Here is a 25360-nt window from a genome sequence, read left to right as displayed (position 1 = left end):
AGGAGGCGGGGTGAGCAAGAGTGAGACCAGGGGAGTCACGCCCACACCGGTGCCTGGCCCCAGGGTTCACCCCTCTGCCTTCCTCCTTCTCAGCTCACACGCATCCTTGTTCTATCATCTCTTTCTCTGACACATGCCAAGGCTTACAGAATTTCATCTGAAACTAAGTGTTACATATGCCGTTTCTCAGCATTTAAATAAAAAAACATAAATTTTGGCAGGGTAGGGAGGAGCCAGGGGCAAATGACAAAGCAAACTGCAGGTTAGCTCTGAAACGAGGACTGTCACATAACTCCATGTATATTCATGATGATAATGCATATTTTTAGATGTTATTTATAAAATCAATGTTTCAAATCCTTTGAGAGTTACTGTAATAGTAAAATACCCAAGTAGTATAAACTCTTGATCTCTCTGAATGCAAAATAACTACAATAAAATGCTATAGCAGGCCTGTTTCCAAGCACTCTTGAACTTCCTCTCCACAACAAAACTAGCTAGTACTCACAGGGAATACAAATAATTTGATTCTCTTTTAGAGATACACTTGAAATATTTCTCAGTGAAATTACATGATGTCTGGGATTTCCTTCAAAATCACTGGGGGGTCAGGAGGGAACTATTGTAGGATAGTGTGTAGATAAAACAAGACTGGCCATTATATTAAACTGGTAAGAAAAGAAGATGAATATATGCAGATTCATTATATGACTCTATTTTGTGAATATTTCCAGTTTTCTATAATAAAGTTTAAAAAGCGTATCAGATACTTCCTCCCCACAAAACTAAAGCAAATATATTCATAAAATGTTACTAGTGCACACCAAAGCCATGTAATTAACTAGTATCATTTAGGTCCTAGTTACTTTAGTAACTTTTTTCTTAATTTAAATATCAATATGCAATTTGATTATATTAACTGTTAAAGGAACTTTCTGAAAGTGCAAGATATACCAAAATTTTAAGTTTTCATAATGCTGATATGTAACAAATTAATTCTGTTGAAATTTAAAGTGCAATCTTGTGATCTTGAGTGATTTTCATAGTAGCCCAACACAAGACAATCCCTATTCTTCCTCCCAGGAGTAAAAAGTAAGAACAAAGTTTTAACAGTGGAGAAAAATGAGGTATGGCGAATTTTTATTTCAAAATGAGAAAGCTGCTCTTGCACGGTTTCTGGGCTTTTCTCCACTATGTGCATGTCAACTATATGGTACGCATTATACTTCAGAACTGAGAAGTAGTTCTGGTTCAGTAGTAACTGATGCATCAGTTAGGATGGAGGTCACTTTAAATAACAATAAAGAGAAGCATATGATTACTCTCCAAGAAAACGAAGTTCTCCTTGCAGGTCCAGTAACTGACACACACCTTTGTCACGTGTGTATGTAACACTCCCGTCACAGCTTTTTCAAAATAGACCTAAAAATTCCTACCCTGCCTGAAGCTGCCGAAACATGAAGTACATAAGTAAAAGTTCTCAATTCCCGAAGCAGTAAAAACAGAATAACAAATCACAAGGTGCACATTCACTCTCCTATTCAAAGGACATGAAAAGGTCCAAAAATGCTGTTTCTTGATTAGTGCACCAGAAAACCCACTGCTAGTTCCCTTCAGTTAGTCAGCAAATTTTCATTGTGAAACGACATGTATTATATTCAATACAAATGGTAATACTTTGAAAAAGAACTATAAAAAAGCAAATTAATTATTACAAAATGTATTTGTACATACACTGTAACTGACAGTAGAAATAGATGCCTTCTCACAAATACCATCAGAATGTCTGATCAGTATAAAAATGGCTCAATGTTGCTGTTACAACAACTAAAAAAACTATGGCCACAGTCCCGTAGTCCACATTAATACCACTTTTCTAACATAGTTATATTAATGCAGCTATTTAAAAAATATTACGTTATGGGCATAGTTAATAAGCTTAAGAGAAAGATCCTATTTTAGATATTTATGCAAAATGTTGAGAAAATAAAGAATTTAATATGTTTACAAAATATCTTACTGATTTTACAGATAGGAATATACTTCGTCATTCTAGAAACAACTGGAAGTAAATATAGCCATAGTTTTTATCTATGTTATTTTTTTTTTTAATTTTTAAAGATTTATTTATTTATTTATTTATTTGACAGAGACAGACACAGCGAGAGAGGGAACACAAGCAGGGGCAGAGGGAGAGAGAGAAGCAGGCTTCCTGCTGAGCAGGGAGCCCGATGTGGGGCTCGATCCCAGGACCCTGGGATCATGGCCTGAGCCAAAGGCAGACGCTTAACGACTGAGCTACCCAGGCGCCCTCTTTCTATGTATCTATTTTAAAGACTACTTCTGAGAAATGTTGATTTAATATAGTTGAAAATAGGAACAACCTGCCTGACATTTGGCTTTTCAAATGCAAACAGGTACGTTTTTCAATAACAACATTAATAACATTATTACTTGGACTCACTTGCTAAAATTCATAAAAATTTTGTCAATGATCTCGTCTACTCCTGAATTTTTTTTTTTAATATTTTATTTATTTGACAGAAAGCAAGAGAGCACAAGCAGGGGGAGCAGCAGAGAGAGAAGGAGAAGCGGGCTCCCCACGGAGCAGGGAGCCCGATGTGGGGTTCGATCCCAGAATCCTGGGATCATGACCCGAGCAGAAGGCAGACACTTAATGATTGAGCCACCCAGGTGCCCCTGAATTTTTTTTTTTAATTTTATTTATTTTTTGACAGAGAGAGAGACAGCGAGAGAGGGAACACAAGCAGGGGGAGTGGGAGAGGGAGAAGCAGGCTTCCCGCTGAGCAGGGAGCCCGATGCGGGGCTCGATCCCAGGACCCTGGGATCATGACCTGAGTCCAAGGCAGACGCTTAACGACTGAGCCACCCAGGCACCCCGCCCCGACTTTTTTTAAATAGTAAGTATGTTCCTTATTTAGCATCCAGGCATAAAGGGCATCAGTGCCATTTTAAAAACCTTTCAGGCCTCTAAAAAGGGAAAAAGGATAGACCCAGATCAGTTCTCATGTTCCATACTACTTACTGACCTTCCTTCTCTTAAAGTATTCTTATCACTTCTAGCTCCATTGGTAGCCTATGTCATAACACCTTCTCATTCCTTCCAGAGAAGCACTTAGTGCTTACCAAAATTTTTTCAAGTTTTCCAAGCACACAAAATTGTAGTTAAGCTTCTTGTCAGTTATGATCAGAAAGTTCTTTCTTTTTCCAAGACTTGTTATCAACCATGCCTGTTATGCTGGGGGGGGGGGGGCGGTGGAGAGGGTGAGGGAGGCAAGAAGGAGAGAAGAATGCGCACTACTGGTTTTGTCAAAATATCCCGTTAAAACTATAATCAACTATTTATCTTTGTAATATAAAACATTCAACACATAAGTAATATAAGCTACTATATACCTGAAATGCCTTTTCTGGTTTAATAAGGAACCATGTTAAATTCCTATATTTTGACAAAAAAAGAAACACTAAACAGCAATTTTTTATAAGATAAGGCACAACTTTTTTTTTCTAAACCGAAGAACATCAGTGAGTTATGCCTACATGTCAAAGTGGAATTCAAGTCTTTCTTACAACTGTTTGTATAGATTACCCGAAATGTCCTTGCATTAACAAAATACTTCTGCTGCTGTTTCCTTGACCTTTCACCCTAGCATACGGTACTTACAAATTGTCAGGGGACAAGTCTAATGATTTTAGATTATAACCTAACAAAATCTTTATTTAAAACCTAAATCATACGCAATGTAAGACACTTAAGTTTTTCTATCAGGAATTTGGAAGTTTTGATTCAGTTAAGAATCTAAAGTTAAATTAGGCTCCCTTTCCATTCTCCCACAACTGCTGGTACATATTTGGACTACTGGAAATTGACTGTTTTAAGGCAGTGCAAGAACTAAGTTTTATGTTAGGAATGTGTTTCTCGTGGGGGCGCCTGGGTGGCTCAGTCGTTAAGCGTCTGCCTTCGGCTCAGGTCATGATCCCAGGGTCCTGGGATCGAGCCCCGCATCGGGCTCCCTGCTCCGCGGGAGGCCTGCTTCTCCCTCTCCCACTCCCCCTGCTTGTGTTCCCTCTCTCGCTGTGTGTCTCTGTCAAATAAATAAATAAAATCTTTAAAAAAAAAAAAAAAGAATGTGTTTCTCATGAATCTCCAACTCTTAAAAATTAATCTGATTCCACAGAAGAAAAAAGTTTTATTATTTCATTTCACTGCAGAAAAACAAAATCTTCAAAGGCAGCCTACACAGCTAACACCCATTTAAAAAGTCATCCAGAGAATGGAAATTAAATCTGTACTTAGCAGGGAGTCACAACTAAGGTCTGATGGCAAAGATCCTGTTTATCCTCATTTCAGTGGGGAGTAAAGGCAATCCTCAGCTTCCTTTCTAGAGCTACTCTCTAGTCCACCTGCCCGCAAGGTGGCTGAAAGGACTAACTGCTTGCACTGGCTTACTTGGTTAGAACTGGAACCTTTGGACTAGTCATTAAGCTTCAATAAATCTTAAAAGAGGACAAGGAAAATCATATTTACATTCTAAGGTATTTAAACCTATGTCCCCCAAGCCACTAAATGCCCTTTTTTGCCAACAGAAAGGAAGAACAATGATCTAAGAATTGGTCTGGAATCTCACTAGCTTAATCTACTTGAGTAAGTACCTTCAATTATTGGGGCCTTAGTTTTCTATCTGTAAAATGATTTCAGCCAAACCAGTCTCACCAACTGGTATCCTGTGGTACACCAAGTTCCTGAGACACTCTCTAAAACATGATTCCATGGCCAAGTAAGTTCAAGAAATGCTGCCTATTATTGCCGCCTCACCTCCCCTTCCTCATCCTAGAGAATTATAAGGTATACTGATAAATTAAAGGCTTCGAGACTTCCTTCCATTAAAAACAAAAAAATCCTACAAGATAAGTAAATTCTGGGGATTGAAAGCACAGCATTGTGATCACATCTAACAACACTGTACCATATACTGAAAGTTGCTTAAAAAAAAAAAAAAGTAGATCTTAAGTGTTTTCATGACAAAAGAGAAATGGTAACTATGTAATATGATCAAGGTATTAGCTAACACTATGGTGGTAATCACACTGCAATATATCAAATCAAATCAGCATGTTGTAGACCTCACACAATACTCTGTGTCAATTATATCTCAATAAAGTTAGAAAAACAAAAAACTCTTCAACTTTATTTAATCTAGTGCTTTCCAAAGTTACATGACGAGGAAGTTTTGTTTTTTGGTTTTTAATTTCATGTAACATTTATTAACATTGTGTAGAATATTCTACAAAACTCATTCTGGGAAATACTACCAGCTCTGATTCAGTTTCCCCAATCTGTATTTAATAAAAATGCTCACTGAAAATACTCCATATAGCTTTTTACAGTATGAAAAATCTAATACGAACTATCAGTGAATTACTGGTCCCCTTTTCCCCCCCTTTTAAGAGTTATGGTTCCTATCCAAAATTATCCCTCCCAGTATAGGATTTAGCACTTTAGATGGGTGAATGGCTAATGTTCAAGCCAACACCATGGAAAGAACTATAATAAAATGCCTCTTGAAAGATTCTAGTATCTCCCCAGAATCACAAAAGCCCATAACAGTAATACACAGAGCTTCATAGCTTTTGCTCTGTGTTGAGTCCAGTTGGCTAATGCACGTCCTAATTAGTGAGCTACTTCGATGCATACTCTTTTACTACTTGCCACTCTCTAATTTCTAAGAGCAATAGAGATTTGGGCAATAACTAAGTCATTCATTACCACTAACTCACTGCATGTATTCACTATAATGATAGTTGTAGGTCTTATAAATAGTGACTCTGTAACTATTAATACAAATAGCATATATTTTAACTTATTAAAAATTCATTTATTATTTACTACCTCCAACTACTGTGCTTCTGTTTCTAAAATTAAATGGTTAAGATTGCAAGATGAATCTATAATCCAGATAAGAATATAATTCTACAGCTTTAAGAGTTCAAAGAGAATGGAATTTAAAAGAATTTCGTTGTTTTGCAAAATTACCAGCACCAACAATCACCATAAACAGAGTTCATATCAAAGAGAAAGAAAAGGAAGTTCTTGGCAAAGTCACCAAAATGAACACCAACTAAAAAAAAGACTCATGTATTGGTGACATCATGTGTTGATTCCAGAATCATTTGCTTCTCTAATAGAAGAATCATTTTGGGGGTGCCTGGGTGGCTCAATCGGTTAAGTGTCTGCCTTAGGGTACCGCTCAGGGTCCTGGGATCGAGCCCCATATCGGGCTCCCTGCTCAGTGGGGAGCCTGCTTCTCCCTCTCTGTCCGCCTGCCGCTCTGCCTACTTGTGTGCCCTCTCTCTCTCTGTCAAATAAATAAATAAAATCTTAAAAAAAAAAAAAAAAGGGCAGTATTCACAAAAGCTAAGATATCTTTACCCTATGATTGAGGGATTTAATTCCTAAGTATACACCCAAGAGAAATGAGTGTCATGTCCATGAAAAGGCAGTACAAGAAAGTTCATAGCAACTTTATTCGTAATAGCCCCAAAGTGGAAACCATCTGCATGCCCATCAGCAGAGAATGGACTAACTGTCCATTATCCGTAACAGTGGAAGACTACACAGGACTGAAAGAAAACTACTGCTGCACACAGTGTACGTGAAGCTCACAACAGAGAGCTGCGTAAAAAGAGGACGCAGAAGAGTATATATTGCATGATTATTTTTATATGAAGCTTAAGAACATGCAAATCTAATCTTATGGTCAGAAGAGTAGCTGCCTCTAGGTGAGAGCATACTGACTAGAAAAGGAGCCTTTTGGCATGCTAAAAATGTTCTTTCTTAATCTGAATGGTGATTAAGGGGCATATACAAATGTAAAATTTCAATAAGCTGCAAACTTAAGATTTGTGAGCTTTGCTGTATATAAATTTAAAAATTAATTTCAAAAAAGAAAATAAAAGAAGAAAAAACTACTGAGCTCCTCCTGTGGATTTTTCCTAAAAATTATTTAAGCCACAGAATTTTATAGCTAAAAGGAATCTTGGTGATTATCTAGTCCAGCTCCCCTAGCTTACATCTGGATAAACTGAGGCCCACACGTTTTACATTTGATAGCAGCAAAACTAGGGTTAGAACCTAGAAGCCTTTCTAGGTTCTCGCTTTCCCTCCATTAAACCAAGGACTCAACACCACCATTAATCAGAACTCACACGAAGGCAGTAACACCCAGGGATACCAAATCTCAGTTATAAAACAACAGTAAAATATGGTGATAAATAGATGTTTGGTAACACAGAAACAAAGCAACTAACAAGTCCACAACAGAATGCATCATGTTTATGATAATGACAAATTCAGCCAACAAATGGCAAAAAGGCAGGATTTTAAAAATATGTTCACAAGCAACAAAAATGAGGAAGATATCCCGTGTCCCATTTCCCAGCCTTGCCAGTGTCCCTGCCCTCATGTGAGCTCGTCATGTCTCCTCATGTACCTCCCGACGACACACACGAGCTCTTCATTCAGGTGTCTGCCAAGAACCCCTCCCCTCAGAGCCTCTTCCCGACATCCTTCCCTGTCACCACAACCACTCTAACCCTCCCCTTTTCTTCATCAACTGTTAGCACATATTACTCTGACACCATCCTGCATGCTTTTTATCTTCCTCACCGGTGTGTAATCTGAGGGTAAGAAATTTTCTGTCTTGTTCACTATGCTGCATCCCTGGAGTCTAAAATAACGCCTGGCACACAGCAGGAACTCAATATTTGCTGCTTAAATGCCTACATGCGTTCATTCATGACTTGACTTAATCATAAACAAATAAATGAATATTCATATTATTTCCTTTTCCCCTATGTTTCTTCATGGCCCCCGGCTACTTTGTAGAAGTGGGTCACACCTGCTCAAGGTGAGATGCCATAACCAGAGAGAAGAGGTCACCAGTGACCAAGACCTGCTATCACTGAAGAAACACCTGTGCCCTTCTCATTTGATCTTCTCAGGAAGCCAGTGTCCTCCAGAAACACCTTTCATTTCCTGCAGAGAAACTTCCAGGAAGTATTTTTGAGGAGCAACTACTCAAGAGACTGAGGACAAAACCAGGTATCATTAAATGACACTAAGTTGGGCAAAAGAATTCAAATTGACCTTGAAAAACTGGGTGTCTTTCAAAAATCTGAATGAACTGAATTAAGGATAAGCAGAAAATACAGAGCCTAGAAATAAAAATTAGCAGGAAACCACAATCAAGACAAAATTTATTTTAAAAGTCCTCTGGTCAAAATACTAAGAAATAAATATATTATCAGTAATCTAATTATTATTAAAAACTAATACTTGATCTTATTAACAAACATACTGGGGTGCCTGGGTGGCTCAGTCATTAAGCGTCTGCCTTCGGCTCAGATCATGATCCCAGGGTCCTGGGATCGAGCCCCGCATTGGGCTCCCTGCTCCGCGGGAAGCCTGCTCCTCCCTCTCCCACTCCCCCTGCTTGTGTTCCCTCTCTCGCTGTGTCTCTCTCTGTCAAATAAATAAATAAAATCTTTAAAAAATATATTAATAATGGTTATAGGTACTGCTTGCACACTTATCAAGTCAACTGATTTCAAGCAAGATCAAATATCTCCACATCATACCAGGTATATATATTTCCAATAATTTTTTTAAAGATTTATTTATTTGAGAAAGAGAGAGAAGGAGAGAGTCGGAGGAGGGACAAAGGGAGAGGGAGAGAAGTAGACACCCTGCTAAGTGAGGAGCCCGACACGGGGCTTGATCCCATGACCCAGAGATCATGACCTGAGTCAAAATCAAGAGTCGGATGCTCAAGTGACTGAGGCACCCAGGCTCAGTTATTATTAATATAAAAATTATTTCCAATAATTTTTAATATTATTAATATTTTAACATTTTTAACATTAATGCAAACCTATGTAAGGATGTTTATTACAGTATTTTAAAATCCATTTTATTTGTTAAATAAAATGAGCAAAGGACCGTGTCTTACTCATGTATGTATCCCTAGGACCTACCACAGTGATTGGAACATGCTAAGAATTCAATGTTTACATGACTGGTTAAACAGAAAAATCACCCTCCTCCACAGCTAAGAAAGGAACATGGAGCAATTCTAAATATAAAATTTTGAGCTATTTCTAGAATGACAAACAGAAAAACAAATACACACACACACACACACATATAGCAATATTTACAGACCTACAAAAATATATCCCCTATTTCCCTTAAAGACAGAATTATGCTCTGGATAAATAATCATGTATATAATATGTATTTTTTTACCTTTACAACTAACTACTGACTAGAATAAAATCAACTACTTTTTAATCATGCAAGCAGTTACCTAAAATTATTTGGCATATCAAATGAATTAGCATAGCAAAAACACAAACTTTCCTTGTTTATTAGACTAGTTATCAATAGGCAGTATTGTTCACTTGTCAAGTCACTACCAGGAGGTCATAAAACCTGAGGCCCCACAGATTTAATGGCAAAAGCAAAGCTAACACACAAGAGCTAAAGACAAATGGTGCTCACGACAAGATTATTCCTATCACCTGAGCTTTGCACTCACTAAAATGTGCTTAACTCATTGTAGGTAAATTTCTCAACACTCTCTCTCAGGAAATTCAAAACAGCTTTTACTTATATAGAAGGACAACTGTCAAGAGCTTTTGATATCATCTGAATTCTCCTTTTTGCTTCACGACACAAGTTTCAAGAACACTATTTTCTTTCTGAGTAGCTTTCCATTTGGCAACAAGTCAGCTCTCTCTCCAGCTGTTTCTCAAGAACAAGCAACTCAGCTACTCACTCACACAGTGCGTGTTCACTGGGCATCTACTCCATTCCAGACACTCTGCTGGGCATTGTGGATTTCTGATTCTGGCACCGTATTTTTATAAGTAGGTACAACAGCACAAAGTATGCTACAGATTATGGTAAACTAATGAGCTAATTTTTCAAAAGGAGAGATGTACTCTAAGAATAAGCAAGAATCTCTATCACAAGAGTAAAAAAAGAGCAGAAGCATTCATAGTCCCTTTGTCTCCCACTGTAAGTAAAGCAATTAAGAAATACATGTACAAATCTTCACCAACTAATCCCTTTTATAAGTTTTATGTGGTATCATGGGATTTTAAAGACTCAAATTACGTATCAATGAACCAACTGGTTTTGAATAATACTTTTTTCCTTTGAAAGAACTAATTCAAATTTAACATTAAAATTTCAAACATGTGATCTTTTAATTCAAACAAATATTTGAATTACAATGGAAAAACAAAACAAAAAAGAAAAATATAATTCATTTGTAAATGCTGGCAGGATGGGCCAGAAGTATCCCTTATTTGCCCTTGACCTCAGTATTCTCTGGTGATTCTTAATGGTTTATGATCATTGCATTCTAGCAACCAAAGTTTAGTCAATGATTATTTAACCAAGCACCTTTACCTTTATTTAATCCTCATGACAAACCCGACTGTACTATTCCACCGCCCCCCACCCCGTGTTTACAAATGAGGAATCTGAAATGAATAAAGCAGAGGAATCAGAAACTTGCTCAAAGCCACACAGACACAGGTAGTAAGTGGGCAAGCTAAGATTTTTTTTTGCTTTATTGCTCTCTTCTGGAGTTTTGTCTTTAGTTTCAATATCTGAAATTCTGGAGTAGCTTGATAACTGACTGCTAGTTATGTAATAAGTATAACAGTACAGAAAACAGTACACAAAAATAGTACAGCAGGGTTTGTCATGAGGATTAAATAAAGGTAAAGGTGCTTGGCTAAATAATCATTGACAAAACTTTGGTTGCTAGAATGCAGATGATCATAAACCATTAGGAATTCTCAGAGAACACTGAGGTCAAGGGCAAATAAAGCAGGAATGCAGAGTCAGGTTAATCAGGAATCAACATCCCGGGCACCTGGGTGGCTCAGGTGGTTAGGCCTCCGACTCCTGGTTTCAGCTCAGGTGGTGATCTCATGAGTCATGGGATTGAGCCCTGCCTTGGGCTCTCAGCTCAGCAAAGAGTCTGCTTGCTCTCTCCCTCTGCCCCTCTGCCCATGCGTGCAAGTCCTCTCTCTCTCTGTCTCTCAAATAAGTAAATGTTAAAAAAAAAAAAAATCAACATCCATTTCATGCCAAACACTCCCCTTGACAGCCTAACATTCCATGTCATTGTCCTATCCCTCAGCTTTCAGAAAACAATGTAAACATGTATATATTAACTATGAGAGTTACTGTTACACTTACATAACTAGCAGTCAATTATCAAGCTACTCCAGAATTTCAGATACTGAAACTAAAGACAAAACCCCAGAAGAGAGCAATAAAGGTTAAAATGAGGATGCAAAACAATGCTTATGTCCCCAACTCACAGAAAAATCCCTTAAGCTCCTTTTCCCGTTTTCCTCCTGACCACTACTTTACTAACAATAAACCTGGCGATCTAATTTCCAAGCCAATAAATAATTCCTACTCCTTCCTTACACCTGCTCTACTTTTCCTTAATACTTATCCCCTGCTAACCTACTATATAATTTACTAATTTATTATGCTTATTTTTTAAATGACTATCTCTGACCACCCACTCCCACCTCTGAATGTGAGCTCCCCAAGAGCAAGGGATCTTTATGTGACTTCTTCACTCATTTGCTAACTGTACCAAGTGCCTCTGGAAGAGTATCTGGCACTCATAAGTGCTCATAAATATTTTAACTAAACATCAAGAAACCACAAATTAGAAAGAAAAAGAATGCTGGGGCGCCTGGGTGGCTCAGTCGGTTAAGCGTCTGCCTTCGGCTCAGGTCATGGTCCCAGGGTCCTGGGATCGAGCCCCGCATCGGGCTTCCTGCTCGGCGGGAAGCCTGCTTCTCCCTCTCCCACTCCCCCTGCTGGTGATCCCTCTCTCGCTGTGTCTCTCTCTGTCAAATAAATAAATAAAATCTTTAAAAAAAAAAAAAAAGAAAGAAAGAAAAAGAATGCTGAAACTAGACAGGCTAATACAATTAACAATTGACAGCAAAAAAAAAAAAGGGAAAAAGATTAAAATAGAGAAACACGTGAGAGAAAAAAGGAGTCATCTGAGGGCGTGTGCGAAATGCAGCAAGAACAGCACGTTCCTGAGGGACTAGGAGAACCATTACCAGCAGGCGAGTCCTGCGCAGCATTCTGTGTGAGAAGGCAGGGAAGAACAAGGCAGTCATTTTAAATGATTAGAGTACATAAAACTTTAGCAACAAAAATGTTCCAATTATTGGAAAATCTGCTTATGCTGAACGTTTCATTCACTGATGTCAGTTATTCTTTGCAGACATTGCTCTGCCACTAGCTACTATGTTATCCTGGACAACCCACTTTAATTCTCTAAATAAGAGAATTTACTTTATACAATCACTAAGGTCCTTTCATCTCTAATGTCGTACAATACTATGATTTTATAATCTGAGACAAGTTTTAGATATTACTGACAAAAGAAATTTTAATGAAAAATGTTCTTTTTTTTTAAAGATTTATTTATTTGAGAGAGAGAGCAAGAGACAGTGCAGGAGAGAGGGGCAGAGGGAGAGAGAGAGAGAATCTCAAGCGGATTCCCCACTGAGCAGGGCGCTTGATGCACAGCTGGATCCCAGGACCCTGAGACCAGGACCTGAGCCAAAACCGAGAGTTGGACACTTAATAGACTGAGCCACCCAGGCACTCCTAAAGGGAAAATGTTCTTAGTGATAGCTGTAATTCCACCTCTTTGCATCTCCCCCCAAATTAACATTATCCTGGGGATATAATCATGCCTCTGTTCTAATATATTTAGGTAAGTGATTCAAAAGCTTTAGTAACTTAACTACTGTTAGTGACAAATGTCTTGAAACAAACTGAAGACACACCACAATACAATCCCTTGACTTAGGGGCTGTTCATAAAAAGTGGCTTTTTTGATTGATTGTGCAAATAACCGTCTAAGCCTTCTACTTCATTCAAGCAAGTTATCCCTGGGCTTAAAAATAAATAACAAATATTTCAAAATGCTGAGAACTTGCCATCATTCAAATTCTGTTAATTATGTAACAGTTATTTATAAAATAGTACGTGCCTATACACGACTGTCTGATTTTCCTACATAATTGAAGAAAAATGTCAGTCTGATACAATGAATACTTTTCTAAACATAAGTCATTATTTTCATATACATAGAGAAAAACTATTAAGAGAAAAATGGTTAATGGCTTCTTTAGGTTAAGTTCCAGAAAATACTCAAATCTCTAAGAAGCAAAGACTCATTTATTTTATTTATTTTTATTTATTTATTTGACAGAGAGAGACACAGTGAGAGAGGGAACACAAGCAGGGATCCCGATGCGGGGCTCGATCCCAGGACCCTGGGACCATGACCTGAGCTGAAGGCAGACACTTAACGACTGAGCCACCCAGATGCCCCGCAAAGACTCATTTAAAATGATCATATTCAATGCCTCAATGCAAATTACTTCCAACAAATGTCAAAAGTTAAGCACTTACCTGAACAGGCTGTGAGCACACAACTTAGGCAGCTGGCCCAGGGACAGAGCTGAGCTAGGATGCAGGAGCCAGCCTGTTCTAGAACTAGATCGCCACCTGGTGGCGGGAGTGAGGAAACAATCCAGTGTTGTACCACTTCCTTTCACTACTCCATGGGGTCCGCACGGACCTATGGCAACCTTCTCCCCTTTACTTTACCACACTGTTGAAACATATATGCCCGAAAGAAGATAACTTTCCCGGAAATAAGTATCCTTCAGAAGAGGAGGTCTCCTTATATTTGAGACTCCCACAGGAAGTTCTCTGAACTAATTTAGAAAACAGCTTTCTGGGAAAGCACAGTAGTTTGAACTAACCTCAGTTATAAGTTTTAAATTAATACAAGACCACCTGATGGAATCAGCAAACAAATAAAAGGTATTTATAGGTAAAAGGGCATAATTTCAGGGGCCTGTTTTTGGAAAACCCAACAAACAACAAGTGGCAAGGGGGAAGCCCAGCAGATTCGCCATATTGTCTTTATCCTATGAATGCTTGAAATTTTCAATTTTAAAATGTTTTAAAAATAAAAATATATCATTCAGATTTACTTATTAATCTTAGGGATATGTCTTTCACGTAATATGTGAACTTCTTTCCAAAAAAAAGCCTTTTAACCTAAAACTCCAAAAAAAAAAAATTAGTTATTTTAAAGTCTTTTAAAGATTTCCTTAAAAAACAATAAATGGTAACACTGTGAATGTCCTGATTATCTACAACCAAATAGAGAAAAACTCTCCTGATGTTATTCAGTTGGGTACTTACGGCCTAGCCTAACCATTTCCACTCGTTTCATCCATGGATTCAGTGTGCTGTGCTGTAAACAATCTGAACAGAGGCAAAGATGGTGTGGTGTGTAATCCATGCCAAGAGTGGGCTCTAGTGCTGACAAAGACACCTAGCAGGTAAGAAACTATTTTCATCTTCCCCTATACTTTCCTGTTACTAACTCATGAATGTGTGACACAGAGGGAAGAAGGAAGGGGCACCTCGGTGGCGCAGTCAGTGAAGCCACTGACTGCTGGTTTCGGCTCAGGTCATGATCTCAGGGTTGTGAGCTCAAGCCCTGCATTGGGCTTTGCGCTCAGCATGGAATCTGCTTAAGACTCTCCCTCTCCCTTTGCTCCTTTCTCTGCGCATGTGTGCTGTCACTCTCTCTCTAAAAATAAATAAATCTTTAAAACAAAAAAAAGAAGAATGAAAACATAGAACAGGGGTGACCATGAAGCCTGAGAACCTTACTTTGTTTAATCAGATAGAGAATGGTATGCTCACAATAGGAAATACTTTTGTGACAGAGATCTTTAGTAGGAATTTATTAAAAGCAGTGTTAAACTGCAAACAACAAAGCCAGGAACGGTTCATGAAGCGTTCTAGTCAATACCATGGAAGGAGAATAAAGTCAGAGAAATCACAATCTACGGGCAGCAGCTCCCCAATCCCTTACTCTAGCCCCAGGGACTGCAGGCAATGAAGAGCGGTGCACAGTAATGATGCCACCAGAAGGCCCTTTCTGCTTGACACTGGGTGTGTTCCAATACATGGCCACGCAATGACTTATAAGCAAATCACTCAAGCCAGGCTTACTTTCATCCTCCCTAACTCTACCCCAGGTAAAAGACTTGACCTCACCTAAAAAAAAGGGAAGGGTAGGAATATATATTTCTCTTAAAATGTAAATAAAAATTCTTTTAATTCTATAACAATGCAACTATGAGATTATGTATACATACATATAGATATATACACACACAGAGTCACATGGTTTATTCTACCATATGGGGAAAGGGCAAAGTATAAGACTACCTCTTTAGTGCGAACAGAACACTTCATACAGACCAATTAGACCAGGTCTAATTTCTTGCTGCTTAAATATTTTATTAACTCAAGAACCTGGATTCAGTCACTAAATCTATCAGAGCAGATTCATATTCCTACCGAGAAAAAAGGTATGAGTCATTCAAGATGCTGTTTGCTAGAAAGATAACCTTGAAACCTCAGAATTTACACTGTTGAGAATTTTCCTAGTTCCTCAGGACAATCACGATGATGTCATTTCTGTCATCCACTCCACTGCTCACTCCCATTCTCTTTCCTGTTGCCAGGAGCATCAGTCTGCCACTCGTTTTCCAAAACTGTATAAAGTAGAAATGCAAAACACAATTCTCTCTAAACATTTCAGCCTATGATCATAGAGGCCAACCAAAATAAGACACTTCCTCTAACATCTTTCTAATAATTTAAAAATTAAGCAGGGGGGAGCCTGGGTGGCTCAGTAGGTTAAGCATCTGCCTTCAGCTCAGGTCATGGTCCCAGAGTCCTGGGATCGAGCCCCACATCGGGCTCCCTGCTCCGCGGGAAGCCTGTTTCTCCCTCTCCCACTCCCCCTGCTTGTGTTCCCTCTCTCGCGCTCTCTCTGTCAAACAAATAAAATCTTTAAAAAAAAAAAAAATTGAGCAGGGATATGTTTCTCACCCATTGTCAAAACAACAAAAGTCTGGGACCACACTCTGTAGGGTGTGCTGTGGAGTAAGGCACTCCTCTAAACTGGAGTGCAAAAGGGTACAACATCTGGGAAGGGAATTTGGCAAAATCTAGCAACATTGTATGAACTTTTGCCCATGTGCACTCTGTGAAATCAACCATAAAAGAATACCTCTACACACGCATAATGACAAAATTATACTACCTGTAGCAGCACAAAATTAGAAATAACCTAGGGGCACCTGGTTGCTCAGTCAGTTGAATGTCTGACTCGCGATTTTGGCTCGGGTCATGATCTAATGGGTCCTGGGATTGAGCCCTGTGTTGGGCTCCGCACTCAGTGGGGAGTCCGCTTGGGATTCTCTCTCTGCCCCTCCCCCCACTCAAACACTCTCCCTCTCTAAAATAAATCTTAAAAAAAAAAAAAGGAAATAACTCAAATGTCCATTAGCAATAGACCGCGTTAATAAACTACAGCACATCCTTTCACAAAACGGCATGTAGCTGAAACAACAAAGAATTAGGGTTCTCTATGAGATGCTAGGACTGTGACCTTGGATATGTTTGCAGGGAAAAAATAAAGGCCAAAAAGTGTACATAGGACGTTTTTCTTGGTGAAAAGGAGAAAAATAAGATTATTCATATGTATTTGTGTTTTTGGTTTTGCAAAAATACCAGAAGGATAAACCAGAAACTCATCAAAATGGTTATTACTGGAGGGCAGGGACAGGCTGGAGGAGACATGGAAAGAAGACTTCTCTGAGTGGATCTCTTTGGGTGACTCTGGAAGCACATAAATGCATCACCTATTAAAAAACTAAAATTAAGAAGTAAACCCCCAAATTCAAAACAAACTGAAATAAGTGAACATAAGTCAATCTGGTATCATAACCACATAAGAGAATAAAATTATTCCATGCGACTTCTGAACACAGTATTCTGATGGAATGTCTGAATGGGATTATGTCCTAGGGACAAAAAGAATCACAAAAGAATCATAAACCACACCTATCAGCTGTCATTAGTACTGTTATTGATACTGTAATGCTGACTCTACTTTATGTATATCATAATACAAACCAAGTTCATAAATATGCTAATGTAATCAAGAAACACAAAAAAGAGAAACAAACATAAAATCAGAAAAGATAACACCACATGTTAAATTTGAATTGGAAATATCAACATAAATTCATACTACCTAATTCTTCTTGGTCTCTAAATTCAATCTTCATTAAAAGGAACCAAGGCTTCTTGGAAAAATGGCTGGCAGATTCCAAGACTGAGTTGGGAAATGTTTAAGATGAGACTGGAGTATCTTTCTGTTCTAGAAAGCAGAGGACAAAGGGGATATCTTGATGGAATGTGCACTGAGCAAACCTGGGACAGTTTGAGCATCAAAAAGAATAATGACTGTGACTATAAAGTACTGAATAAAAAAATATCCAGAGGTTTTGCAGTGGGGAAAGAAAAGGGGGGCGAGGAGGGAGGTAAACTAATTTGTCACCAGCTTCTCTCCCTAAAATTTGTTAATTAAGGTGAAAGAATTCAGCATTTACCTTGCCTTCTTAGGAGAAACTACAGGTTATCCTCAGTTGATTAGGAAAATCTCCTCCAGCCTTTTTAACCAAGAATGGCTATTAATGTATGTATTAAGAGAAAAAGGAAAGCTAAACAAATCCCTATTCGACAACCAAAGATCATCAACGAACACTAACACCATTGCCTAAAAAGGTTGTTGAAGAAAGGGCATTCATCTGTGCTGAAATACCTCTTTACAGATTACTTGCTAATCACAAAGGGGACATCTTACCCTTATAATGAAGAGATCCAGAGTTCACCACCTTAACACAGTGTTCAAAATTAGCACCATCAACACCGAGACAACCCATCATTCTATATCTTCTGACAAAATATGATGTACACAAAATTACCTAATGAAGTACACATGCCAAAATTGTTAAACCTGAATCTAATCAAGATTTAGACTTAATTTTCAGTCTACAGGAGATTGGGGCCACAAAGGAATAAGTTAAATTAGACCACGAGGAAAGATTCAGACAAATACAGAATTTGGGACATTCTATAAGACAACTGGCCTGGACTTTCAAAACCCAATGCCATGTACTGCCGTAGTAATGAACATAACTAGCACCCTAATTAAGACACAAAAATATGACTCTCCACTAAAAGGAACCGGAAATCCTTGGAGAAAAGGCGGATACCAAATCTGGAAGGAAAAGCTACAACATGAGTCTAGAATGTCTTGTGCCAGATAAAAAGGAAATTCCTGACTAACGGGATCATAGCATAAGGTCATAGGCTCTTGCTTGAGGGGAATCCTAGCGGCCAAATTTGGGACAATTTAAGCGTTAAAAAAATTATGGCAATGGATTATAATATTTCAAAAGTTTTTTAAATCCATAAGCCCACAGAGATACCAAAAGGAAAAAAGATGGGAGTGGGAGTGAATGGAGAGATAATGTTCTTCTTTACAGTAAATATGTAATTTCAGGTCATAAACGAGGTCATGGGGTGCCCTGGTGGCTCAGTCCGTTAAGTGTCTGCCTTCGGCTCAGGTCATGATCCCAGGGTCCTGGGATCGAGTCCTGCATCTGGCTCCGTGCTCAACAGGGAGCCTGCTTCTCCCTCTACCTCTGCCCGCTGCTCCCCCTGCTTGTGCTCCCTCTCTCTGTCAAATAAATAAATTAAATTAAATTAAAATAAATGAGGTCATAAAAGAATGTAATTCAATTTGATAAATCACCATTCTGCAGCCTCTCCCACCTTCCCATAATTGATTCAGGCAAGGAACATCAAAGGGCATTAAAATGATTGGCTGATACATGTTGGGAAAGAGGTTATTCAAAATGTCTTAAAAACATCATCCCACAGATTACTTCAGGGTATCTCGTGCTTTACAATAGAAAGATCTAAATACAAAGGTGAAAATGTCACTCAACAATAAAGAGATCTGGGGGCGCCTAGGTGGCTCAGTCAGTTGAGCATCTGACTCTTGGTTTTGGCTCAGGTCATGACCTCAGGGTCATGAGATTGAGCCCCAGGTAGGGCTCCACACTCAAGGGGGAGTCTGCTGGAGATTCTCTTCTTCTTCCTCTGACCCTCCCCCCACCCCACCCTCTCACTCTCTCTCTAATAAATAAATCTTAAAAAAAATAAAAATAAAGGGATCCTGTGGCTTCCATCCAACCAAGCGAGCAGACCTAGCATCACAAATAAGGGACAACCTGACACTGAGCTGCCCGAGATGATGCAGCGGAGCCAAAACACCGGCACAACCCCGACAGAAAACTGGTACTGTCTGAGAGCTGAGCATCTGCATATCCGCCGACATAGCAGCTCTATTCTAGGTACACACCCAACAGAAACCTGCCCATGTTTACCAGAAGACACGGACAAGGATGTACATGTGCAGCACTCTACACGGGAGCCCCAAACTGGGTACTACTCAAATTCCCATCAACGGCAGACATGGTAAACTATGGTACATTCACAAGTGGAACACTACCCAGCAATCAGACTGAACACCCTATGACACAAATACAGGTGAATCGCACTAACATAAAGTTGAGTGAAAGAAACCACAAGCAAAAGAGGACACATGTAGGACTCTACTTATATAAAGTATGGAACAGGCAAAACTAATCTGCAGGGTTACAAGTCGAGAGTGACCCTGCAGATGGCCGTGATTGGAAAAGGACGAAGGGCAACTTCTGAGGGGCTGGGAGTAGTCAATTTCTTGATCTGAGAATTGTTACACAGAGTTCAATTCATAAAAACTCATCTATCTGAACACTTGTGTATTTTTCTCTATGAACATTATACTCCAATAGAAAGTGTTTTTTTTTAAAGTACACATCACTTACACCTAAAAACATTTAAACTGAACCTAATCACTAGAAAACACTCAAATCCTGAATATAGGACATTCTAGAGACAATCAGCCTAAGCTCTTTAAAAATGTCAGTCATAAGAAAGAAAAAAATCAAGAAAGACTAAAGAAACAAGGGCCATATTATAAACATAGCATAAATATAAAAGTTCATGAAATGCATGAACCTTGACTGGGTCCTGTATTAAAAAAATAAGCTATAATAAAAGGTATTTTTGGTATAACTGGGAACATTTGAATATGGATTGTGATGTTACAGAATTTCTGTTAATTTTTTAGGAATGATAAATACTGTGGTTACTTAGGAGAATATACTTATTCTCAGGAAGAGCATGCTTAGTATTTTCAGGTGAAGTGTTTTAATATCCACAACTTACTCTCAAACAGTTCAGATAAAAAAGGAGAGGAATTAAGATAAAGCAAATCTGACAAAGTTGTTAACAACTGGTGAGCCCTGGTAATAGTATGTGGGTATTCATTGTAATCTTTCAACTTTTCTGTTTGTAAATATCAAAGTTTCAAAAAAGTTGGGCAAAAAATGGTAGTATCACAAAAAAATTTTAAAAGATAGCTGTTCTAGAATAAAAAATATAATAACCAAATAGAATATAAAAACCTAGATTGGGAGCACCTGGGCGGCTCAGTTGGTTTAAGCATCTAACTCTCGATTTCAGCACAGGTCATGATCTCAGGGTTGTGCCCTGAGCACGAAGCCTGCTTGGGATTCTCTCCCTCTCTCTCTGCCTCTCCCCCCTACTCATATATACACACACACTCTAAAAAAAAAACCTAGATTGGATATTAATTTTTAAAAAATGGGAAAATATAAATAAATATAGGACTCGATATTAGATGATATTTGTAAATCATTGTTAATTTTCTTATGTGTACCAATGACATTGCGTTTTGAATAAGTACATCTTATTTTTCAGAGATTCATGCTAAAAAGCTTAGGAGTAAAATGTCACGTTTACAATATAAGTTAAAATGACTCTCACACAAAAAAGATGAAGCAAACATGGATAAGTAATTATTGTTGAATCTAGGTGATGAGTATAGGTGGTCAGTATACTATTCTTTCAATTTCCTTTTTGTTTGAAAGTCCGTAATAAAATTTAGAAAACAATTTTATCAATGCCTCAGAAATGTGAAGAGACCGCTGCAGCTATGAGTACAGTCTGTTTTTCAACGAGTTTAGAAAAGTTGAGGTCAATTTTATTTATTCTAAGGAACCAATGGCACTTAATAAATATTATTAGATAATGGTATGTTCTATAATACAATATCAATAAAATTCCAGCTCAGATCCTATGTTATTATATATGAAATTTGTGGTATTTTGAAAAACAAAGATTCATATGTCCTGGTTTTATATTGTATTATACAAAAGATAGGTCACAAATTACACCCATTTGATTTTATTTATATTATATTATTTTCTGAAAATCTGTTATCTATCTGAATGATTGAAAACAGCAATGGAAGCAAACATGCTGGAGTAATTCATCAAGTCCTTTACAATCTCACTATCTACAATTATGTGCTACTTCTCTAAGGATATTATTAAGAAGAACTGAATTGCTATTTTATATATCAGAGCAATCTATATTTATCTTCTCATCAAATCTTTGAAAAAATAATCTACTTTTGGGGGTGCTGAAATGATTATTTTACGGTTACCAACAGAGTTAAAATGGATTTTATGCACTGATACGGTTGCTTCAAGTCTCCAAGTTACTATGCTGACTTTTATTTACTTTAAATGCTTTATAAGAGCAAAAAATGTATTTTCTTGAACACAAGTGAATTAGTTTCACCCATTATATTAACAAAATCACACCAGGGTGAGCTGCTGCACAGAGACCCTAAAGCGAGTCAGAAGAACACTTAAACTTTTCAGAGGAGAACTTTTTGGCTTCTCTTCCTGCATCCGAGCACAGGAACACTGGCCATTCAATCACGCAGAAAACCGCAGTCATGTACAAGGGGAAATTACTTCTGCACTCTATAATGAAATGGGTTCCTTCAAAATAAAATGCCACACTCAAGACTGGGAAGCAAAGTAATATGTTCAGATCAGTTTCTCAAGGCAGCCAACCCTACAGGTAGAGTGTGCTTACTCTATCTGTAAGCAATGGTTTAGCCAAGTGAAGTAAGAATTTCTAGGATGAACACACCAGGTGAAGGACCTCATCTACAGCCGTGACCCTCTCCTTACATGCCAACTCCAAGGCAGCTTTCAGGCTTGAAATTCCCTATTAATTAGCCCCAAATTTAATTATCTTACCTAGAGAAGACCAGAGGTATTGCTCCTGACCACCACCATGTGTATAAAGCAGGGCTATCATTCAGAGGAACGACCGTGTTCACTCTTAACTCCAGAGCAGTGCTGCAATGAGGCACAAGGGGGCAGGCCACAAAAATAGGGACTGGCTCACCAATTCCCAAGGGAAGTAACTATATTTGGAACAGTGCATGGGGAAGTTCAAGCCTACAGGCATTCTTAAAAATTGAGATTTTGGTGATAAGCAAGTAAAAGAAGACCAGAAGTTTCATGAGGGCAACAAGCTAAACCACAGGCCCAACTGATAAATCAGAGAGAAACAGAAAGAGACAGGCAGGAAGAGCCCACTTGGGGTCAGAACAAACTGTAGAGAATGGCCTCAAAAACTGCCCTGCAGAGGGGCCCAAGTTTATTTAAACCAGACTATAAAGCAATTTATGTCCCGGGACACTGCTGAAAACCACAGAGCAATTGGCCAGCAATTAGTGGAGCCTAAGAGCTGGGTCTGACACCAAAAGAGACAAACATCCTAACAAACAGATCAGGGTAAGAAAAAACGGAAGACCACTATCATCCCCGGTTAGCTGCAATGCTCAAGGCTGAGCCCTAGGAAGTGACATCACAGACTTCTCCTACTTTATATAAATGTATACTCTCCTCTCTTCCCTACTGATTTTAAAACCAATTGTATAAAAGAGCATAATTGTGTTGTTGGAATAACAAGTAATATATTTGATAACAACATCATAAAGAAGGTGGATGGGAACAAAGCTATAACACAGTAAGGAAATTATACTAAATGGTAACTCAAATCCACTCCTATATTCCAAAGAGAAATGAGTATGTCCACATAACACTTGTACATGAATGTACACAGAATTTTTCACAAAAGCCAAAAAAATGAAAGCCACCCAAATGTCCACTGATGGATGCAGAAACAAAATGTGGTACGATGAAATATTATTCATCCATAAAAAGAAATACTGGTATATGGTAAAACACGGATGGACCTTAAAAACACTATGCTGTGTGGAAGAAGCCAGTCAACAAGAGACCACCTTACTGTATAATTCCATTTGCATGAAATATCCAGATTAGGTTAATCCAGAGACAGAAAGTGGAATAGTCGTTGCCTAGAGCTGGGGCGTTCAGGAAAAAATGACTGACTACTGATGGGTATGGGGTTTCTCTGTGGGATGATGAAATGTTCTGGCATTGGTGATAATGGTTGCATAACTGTAAACGTACTAAAAACCACTGAATCATATACCTTAAATGGGTGAATTATATCTCAATAAAGCTGTTACTAAAAAAAAAAGCATAGTGCAGGGTCTTGACCTGCAAGGTATTATTTTACGTTTATTTCTTAGAAACCATATTCAGAGAGATGACAGACAAATCAGCTTATAAGAAAAACTATCATTTCATATGTCTCTGAAAACTGTATGAATTCAGTTAGATGTCAGGTAAATAAAATGCTATGGATGATCTTAAAGTCAAAGGATTTATCAAACCCAATATAATATTTACCAAGCCATACTCACTTGCATGATATCATATCAAAGTACTATTCTGTCAAAATCATTTTCACCAGTACAAATTTTCTGTAAGCATGTGACCCTATAAAATAGATCATTAAGGCAAAGCTATTTTGCTATAGTAAAGAAATCCATTACATATTTCTATTTAAACACATGGTCAAATCACATACCCAGAGTTCAGTACTGACAGCAGTGAATGTAAATTAAAAATGTATACTTCACTGCATACAAAAGGAAATAGAAATCTGAATGGCTCAAATTAATATTTACTGTAGAATTTTAATTAAATGCCATGTTCATTTTTCTTAAAAAAATATATACCACTTTTATAGTATGGATTACTACCCTACAATATGCATCATTTACACCAAACATTAGAGTTGTCCCATAATATATAACAAAATTGAGAAAACATAACCTAGCACACAGACAGAAGAATACAAAGCCTTTTCTAAAAAGCCTCAATCAGGGTGCCTGGGTGGCTCAGTCAGTTAAGCATCCAACTCTTCATCTCAGCTCAGGTCTTGATCTCAGAATTGTGAGTTCAAGCCCCATGGTCGCGGAGAGGGGAAGCCTCATTCATACCTTAAGTCTGAATACAGACCACCACCCTGGAGCCTCTCCAGATGCTAAGTTCCAGATGCTGGTTTCTGATTAGTATCTTCCCACAGTTAGTTATCCCACAGGCTTCTCAAACTCAACCTAGCCGACACAGAACTCATTTTCTGTCCCAAAATGCACAAATTCTTCTTCCTCTTGTATTTCTTATCTCAGATAAGGTTACCATCATCTACCCAGTCATGCAAGCCAGAAACGAAAAATCAATTTGGATTCGTCCCTCTCCTCCATTTCCAACTCCCAAACATCCTTCAAGTCAAACACCAAATCCTCATCAACTCTACCTCCAAAGTGTCTGCTGTACCCTCACCATCCTCTTCCTACCAGTATGACTTCAAGTCCATCATACCTCACTGGCTCTGCCTCAAGTCTCACCACTCTTAAATAAAACGTGGCCAACATTATTGTGGGAACCACTCATCTACTCCTCTTAAAACAGTGTGGTTCAAATAAGCACCTTCCTCTACCTAAGCTCTTGGGTGGAGCATGTGATCCAGACATGACCAGAGTTCTCTATCCTCCAGTCACAGTGACTGGTTCAGGGATAAGAATGTATCTCAAGTTGGGCCAATCAGTACCTTCCTTGGGACTTCTTACTGAAATAAGAAAAGAAGTGCACATTATTTTTTGCTGAGATCACTCGCTGTGAGAATAACGTACCTTAAACTGGCAGTATTCATCTCTGCCACCATGTGCCTGAGTCAGATTCAATCCTTACAAAGAAAGCAAGCTGGGAGACCACAAGCAAGAAGCACTAATGGTATTTTCCTGAGATCTAATGAAGCCAAAACTTCTTTGTTATATACGCAAATAAATCCTTTCTTTAAGAAAATCAATTCAACTTTGCTTTCTGTTGCCTCTCAAGTCCTAACACATTTCTTAACAACTAAATGGAATTCTCCAGCTCCACTATCTAAAATCCT

At 38.3% G+C, this 25360-nt stretch overlaps 1 protein-coding gene across 9 annotated transcripts in view; it reads right to left on the bottom strand.

Annotated features, from left to right (window-relative positions):
* ATE1 (arginyltransferase 1) overlaps positions 1 to 25360 on the bottom strand; it is a 167561-nt gene that overhangs the window by 118111 nt on the left and 24090 nt on the right. The gene's annotated exons all lie outside the window — the stretch shown is intronic.

The sequence above is a fragment of the Halichoerus grypus genome, chromosome 7 (genome assembly GCF_964656455.1).
Source record: "Halichoerus grypus chromosome 7, mHalGry1.hap1.1, whole genome shotgun sequence".
In the NCBI taxonomy this organism is placed as follows: Eukaryota; Metazoa; Chordata; class Mammalia; order Carnivora; family Phocidae; genus Halichoerus; species Halichoerus grypus.
The sequence above is the reverse complement of the archived record's forward strand: the minus strand, read 5'-3'. Positions and strand labels throughout refer to the sequence as shown.